The sequence below is a fragment of the Cephus cinctus genome, unplaced genomic scaffold, assembly GCF_000341935.2.
Source record: "Cephus cinctus unplaced genomic scaffold, Ccin1 Ccin1_scaffold0814, whole genome shotgun sequence".
In the NCBI taxonomy this organism is placed as follows: Eukaryota; Metazoa; Arthropoda; class Insecta; order Hymenoptera; family Cephidae; genus Cephus; species Cephus cinctus.
The window spans coordinates 297,028-304,133 of NW_014333409.1; the positions used below are offsets into that span (position 1 = coordinate 297,028).

The window sequence follows — 7,106 nt, forward strand, 5'->3', positions numbered from 1 at the left end:
TGGCCAAGCTAGCAACTGTTCTGGAAGAGCATGCTGAAGTGACGAATTTGAATTTATCTCAAATTTTATTTTGTTTATTGATGCAATAAATTTTATATTTTTCTTAAAAAATTATAGGCTGTTGAATATGAATAATCAATTTATCTGATACCGGAACGAAAGGGCAGCGTAACGAGATCGATTCGTAGTGGAGAATCTGCCTTGAGGTCTTGCACGAAGTTGAAGAAACTTGAGCGTCGCGACGTTGGGATTACTGTGCAGCTATTAGAAAAAAATACAAGGTGAAGAAATATTATTAGTAAATCTTGTTTGATCCTTTCGCTAGTAGTTCATATCTCTCACTCACTCGCCTCAACTTCCTCCATAGTCTGATCCTCCACCCTTACCAAGAAGGTACATACCCACGGGAAGCGGAAGCTGCAGGTACTACGTAGCGATGTAAAGGACGCCAAGAGAGAAGGAAGCAAAGTCAAAGTAGTAAGAGAAAATAAGATAGGACGAAAGTAGAAAGAGAATTGCAAATTCAGTAGAGGAGGAATCGGTCGACATCAGGGAACGATTGTCCGACTTTGCTACCGGAAACAAGAAAACAATGCATCGAATGGCTATTGACTGACGCAGTTACTGAGGGCTGGAACGACGCCTGGCGTCGGGTGAACTCTCCTTTATATAGGGGAGGGGGATTATGTGTACAGACAGGAAACGGCCTATGAGAAGGTCGGTCGCACACCAACCACCTGGTATTGCTACCAACTTCAATAACCAGCTTTTATCATTTCACTTGACACTTCAATAATGCGATAGAGATGTGTAAAAAGTTGGGGGAATCCCCTGATCATTTTTTCAATTATTCAAATATATCATCGATCATGAAAGTCTGGGAAGGGTCATGGGACTTTGTATGGACTCGCATAAATTAGAGGTATTAATACGCATTAGACCAATCCCATTTTGAATATTGCCCAAGGGATGCTGAAGCCTCTCCTTCCCATCAGCCGTATTGTTACTGAGTTTCTATTGTTCTCTCAAAACGGAACGGCCGACTAACCACGATCGTCTCTACTCTGTTTCGTTACGTTTGCTGCTATTACATTGCCTGCTTATGTGAAATTCTCAACCGGAATGTGGCTCTTTGATTCGTCTATACGTTTATCGGGTAGGTCGATGCTATGTTTATAAAGAAAATATTCATGTATGTCTTTGCTCCCTTGCCATCGTTGAAAATAAACACAATTAAAAATCTTGGAAGAGCATACAGTGAAGGTAACAAAGAGAAAGACGTTAAATGATAATTTCTTTAAATGTTCTGTGTATTTACATTTTTTTTCTACGCATTTTTTGTTTGAACGCATCTGTTCCATTTCATTTCAGTTTTCAAAGCGAAACATCCTACAAATCGCGTGGGATCAGACATCATGGCGCCAGTCGCATATACCGATTTCTAAGAAACCTATCTTTCATCTTTTGTAAACCTGTTCGACATGGATCTTTTTTGCTAAAGAAGAATCTTGATACCATTCATGGAAAAGTGAGCAGGACTGATTTTCACGGTGATGATTCTCGCGGTAACGTTGATATGCTTCACTTTTTTTTCTCACTAGAGAGCGCTCCACCAGACGTTACGCCACTGGGAACTACTCGCAGCTGATTGGCCGACTCTAACGCGGTAGCTTTCTGATTGGCTGACGCACGGAGGTGCGTTCGATAGCCCGGCTCAAACCCCCAGTACCCGGCAGGGCCTCGAACGGGAGACTGCTCTGCTACGTTCCGATTTTCAAAATTCCCTCGCTCGTTTAAATGTTTGACGCCTATTTTGCCATTAATTCCAAGAAGATTATAAATAGCCGGCGATCACCTAAACCTCATCTCTGATATACCGTGTCGCGCTACCGCGAATGCTTAACGGATTTGTCATTCAAAAAATAAGCGAGAAGAACGATAGACTTTGATCGCGTACCTCGTATTGAAAACCCAAGTATCAAATATATTCAATAGATTTACTCTATGGAAAGTAACAATTGAATCCCGCGCAGTGCTATCGCCATAACCTCAGTGAGCTTTTGTGTTCCGTGACTTAGTGCCTTTTTATTTTGGATTTTATACCAACCCGACCGGCCGCTTGACGTCAGGATTTCCCAGATCTCCCACGTCTAAAGGTAATGTCAAATTTTTTCAACATAACACCAATCTAAGTCTAACCACGAAGTTTTCCCAAAATATCACAAAATCACCATAAAACATTATCTACCTCGTTTTTTGACATCATTAAAAATCCCGCGAATTTTTCTCTACGTATCCTCGGAATCTTCATATCCCGTTAAAGACACTCTTTCACACCTCTCTTCCTAAAAACACTCCTAAGGTCCCGTACCTCGATTCTTCGAAAATCAAGCATTTCCATTTTGTCTTCCCTAGTTCAATTAAAAAAAAAAAAAAAAAAAAAAAAAAAAAAAAAAAAAAAAAAAAAAAAAAAAAAAAAAAAAAAACGGACGAGCACATTCGATCCCATTGTTGCCTTGTATCGAGTTCCCAAGCAATGGCGTTACTCCAATATAGACAAGCATATACATATATACCATGACTAGATAGGTGGGTAGGTAGGTACTACCCGCACCCACGTAATCGTACCGCATTCGCAAGCGGGAACGTTGGTTCCGGCGGAAAGGCGAGTCAGGTGCAAGCGATCTATAAACGACAGTCGTTGACCGGGTGGAATCGAACGAACCGTAGCGAACGATCGGCCATTCGTACAGAAATCGAAATCGTGCGCCCGGCATTGATACTATACCGGTACATCGCGAGTTCATTGAACTCTATATATAGGTATCAATATAAGATCCACTCAACAGTTCGAATTCTCTCACCATGGCGATTCCATTCTAATTTCCTAGACTCCTCGACTTTTCTCCTTGCCGATACGTATATATATATATGGAGATGTAGATATATATATATACCGCGAGATTGACGTTCTCAACAAGTAATGACACGAGACGGCAGCTACTCTTCCGGTACAGAGGCATCTTCCGGCAAGGATATCATCCGGTTTCTGCCGTACATAAATATTTACCCGCGTGCACTCAGCCGTACAAAATTCCAAGCTCAAAGAGTCTCATCTCCGTCCCCATACACCAGCATCTTTCCTCACGATTTTCTCCTGTCATCTTCCTCCCTCACGGCCACCCGGACGCTGCTCCGAATCCACCAGGTTCATCCACAAAGCTCTCGCTGATGCGTCTCCTGCAGTGACGTACCAAGTTAGCTCCCGGTTGACTTCCAGCGCTCCATCAAGGATAACAGAGGTACCTCCGCGTTACACGTAGGAATGGAGCAGAAGTGAAAATCCTTCGACGTCCACCGGCGCGGTGTGGACCAGGCTGAAGTTTACCTCGTAGAACTTTACGGGTCCACGAAGCTGGCACGTTGTGCTTGTAACCGTGGGACTGACGCATGGACCATCCTCTACCCGGTTCCTAACTACGGACACCTAAAGCTCTCTTCCCTCTTCTCATGAATATTCAGGTGGGGGGTAGTTTGGAAGGTTCGCCAAAGGTACCCGAAGCTGGTCTAGCAGGGTAGCCAACTGTCCTGGAAATTGCCCTAGGCGTATACCCGGCACCTGTGACACCCGGCAGGTCCTGCCCATCGGAGTCTACATTATTTGGCAGGGACAGGTGGGCCACGTCCGTCGGCGCTTGGGACATCCGTATAATTGAATTAGGCAGTTCCCGGTGTGCGGCAACCTTTAAGTTAGGTACACGGTTGGCTCCCTTGAGAATACCGTCTTTCTGGGCGGCATCGATGTCTCCGCTCGGTAGAGACGCTCGTGTCTCTCATCCTTGGTACCCGGGGTCATCATAATTCATGGGATTCGCACAGGACACGGGGTTGATGAATGCAGGGTGAAATACCTATCGTTAAATATTGACGTAGTTAAAAAAAAATAATTTTATCCTCTCCCACCTCCCCCCGCCCCCTCTCCTTTATTTGCTTTACTCAGGATCGATTTTTCCGTAATCCTATACCTCCAACTCGCAATCCCTCTCATTCACTGTAATATATGGCCGGCTGGACAGAGGGTGCCCGACTACCCTTATACGCGATGCTCCCATGTATTTTCATCCCCCAAGTTTACTAGCCGGAATGGTCCGATCAGTTCGTATACCGGCCGGTGTTATCGTTATGGCATTTATTATCCAAGGTTCCGTAATGTTCTCAGGGCGTGTCTCTACCTCATCTGTGTCCCGACGCGGTACGTCGACGCCCGAGATATTTGGTCTCCGGATGAGGATTGTATGACGTCATTTATCTCGAAGCTTCTCTTGCATTTACGTGATTCCTTTAAGGGTGGGTTTTTTTTTTTAAATCCCGGTCTGACGCGTTTCTTAGACAACGGTTAAGCGCGGGGTCGTGTCAGAGATGTTTTTTGGGGTGAAATAAATTTTTGAATTTTTTTTTTCCCGCCGAAGGGTCGCCGGGCGGGGGAGGTGAAACTCGCACACGCGCCAAAGTGACGCTACGGAGACGTCTAGCTGCGCATAATAGGGAGACTGTACTGCGAACACTTAGCTTAGGGCGGATTTCTACGAAGGGATGATTTTGAAAGGTCGTCACTTGGCCTCGAGTGACGGTGCTTCTCGTTGGGATTTACATGGCAGCAGTAAATGTTTGATTGTTCGTTGTGCTACGAATGAAGGGCCATTCACAGGGTGGTATATCCTCGCACCCCTCGAGGGAACGTTGTACATACCTACCAGTATCCTCGTGCAAGGTACTTCGACCCGTTCCCTTTATCTTGTCTTCTCAAACCCCCTGTGTATGCTATACCGGTTTACTCTGTAGTGGATTGCGTGGTCTTCCTTGACCTCTTGATAGAATTTCCGATTCGGAAACGTTACGCTTGGTTGATTTGTACGTGTATATGTCTTTTTTTAATCTCTCTCTCTCTCTCTCTCTCTCTCTCTCTCTCTCTCACACTCTATCTATCTCTCTTTTTCTCGTTACCTCCCTTTTTTCCTCTCTGCCTCCGAACGGACGTCAGCTGTTGTCCTCGTATACCTCAGCGGCCCACGTATGAGTTACCCCGAAGGGCTACGGGCGCGTCCATTACGAAACTCTCGACGAGCGGGTCCCTTTCTAATTTCTCTGGTCGGAGAAGCAAGAATAACAAGAGGGAAGGATCGCGGTCGCGGCGCATGCGCGGATCGCCGGTTAATTCACGAGACGGCCCGCGAGCCCAGGAAAGCGCAAGGTGCGAAAAGTCGATCTGAACTTGGGAAGAAGTCCATTATGCATTTGCCTCGTTGCCACTCCTGGTTTCGTATTACGAACTCGTCTCGTCTAAAGGCCCGTTCACATTGCAGTCACGTACCCGGTGCACTCCTCCAGCGGGAGCCCGCAAATTTCTCAACCCCTTTGAATTTTTGGAGCACCTCTCGAGCGAAACACCGAGTACGGCCCTCTGTCGCCGGTTGCTACGTTCATGAATATTTGCCCGAATTTTTGCTTTCTTTTTTTTTTTTTTTTCTTCTTCTTCTTTTCACGACAATACCAGTTTACCGCATTTTCTTTTTCCTCACCTGGAACACCCGCTATAAGGAGCTTTGCGTATGCAAGCCATTGTGTATACACTGTATATATAAGCTAATCTATACTTTTCACCGCGACTCACCGTCTCAATCTACTACCTACTTCCTTTAAGTTCTCATCGATTTAGCTCACAGTCAGGCTCCCCTATGTATACGTCACGTAGATATCGGCAAGTATCGTACGAGTCTTACGTGTCCCTATACCTTCGTCACCAATCTAGGCTCCATAACGTTTACAACCTTTACGAACGTCTTGCCGAAGGTACCACCCGGTACTTACCTTGCCACCCGGTACGTAGGTAGATCGTACGGCTCGATGCCGAGGGCACTTTTCGCGATTGAGCCGGGTATAGAAGCCGCGATGTGTATCCCCATAGCAGCGACGACCGGCTTATCCGAACGTTCCGAGCCGATGCCAATTTCGACGCGCAGTCCGTTCGCGGTAGCTTTATGCGTGGGAAAAGCTTACGACGCGTTCCTCATACATGTGTGCAAGGCTTTATCTCGTGGGAAACAGACTGTACACTCATCTCAGGCAGCTAATACGCGGACTGTAGCTACTGCGGACACGATTGACAAATCTTTTGATATTTCGTAACAGACACGTATTTTCTCGGCCTTCCGATCTTGCTCACTCATCTTGTAACTTGGCCAGTGCCGCTTGGCGGGGATGAAATTAGTTCGATTTGCACGCTGCATCCGCGAACTCCGTACGCGCACGTACAGTTCACTCTCGCACGTTACCCACCTTGTGGACCCTGCCGTTTATGGGGTCACGTGGTCTTGTACCTTCGGTACCTTTCTTCCTCCCAGGTAGAGGACGGGAGAGGGTGTATCCTAATACGGCAAGAAAGTGCTCAGGGCTTCGCATTCCGAGGGATCATTATCTCGAATAACAGAGGTCTAACCGGGCTCCCCCCTCCTCCCTCCCTCTTCTACAGGCCCCCTGCTACTACGCGCTCCTTTCCACATACTCTGTGAACTCCTCTTTACTCCGCTGGCGCGGTGTCGCCGGTCTCACAGGAAGTCCCCAGTACCCACGGTAGAAGATCGACGTATGTATCCTTATTGACTACGTCCTTTTTTGATCTCTCGAGTTTGACGGCGAATTAATATTCGTCATGGACGTCCTCGAGGGGGGATGATCGTTCAGGGGGTGAGTTTTAGGTCGGTAACTTTGGGATCCTCGTATCGAAATGCACTGATACTCCTTGGTGGGGGTAATTACGTTCCTTATCTTATTCCGTTTCAACCCCCTCCTCCCTCCCGCCCTCCCCAGGCCCCTGATACCACCGAGTGAGTCGTTCGGATTGGCACCACTTCGGCAGGGATGTAAAAGCCGGGGGATGAGAGTGACTCCGCTATCGGAATAAGGGTTGCAGGGGCAGGAACCGGAGGAACCGGCTATGGGACAGAGACCAGTCTCGATTTGATTGAACTTGGTTCACGACACCAGGAAGAAAAGCACTCTGTTCGAAGAGAGGGGCGCGGGGCGATACGGCTCGGAGGGAACGACCA

General features: G+C 47.0%; 1 protein-coding gene across 1 annotated transcript in view; it reads left to right on the plus strand.

Annotated features, from left to right (window-relative positions):
* Positions 1-1,372: 1,372 nt before the first annotated feature.
* The window catches only part of LOC107270751 (protein turtle), a gene marked incomplete in the record, with an annotated part of 104,179 nt that continues 98,445 nt past the window's right edge, over positions 1,373-7,106 (plus strand). Inside the window, 2 exon segments of the mRNA XM_025088081.1 lie at positions 1,373-1,528; positions 1,602-2,156.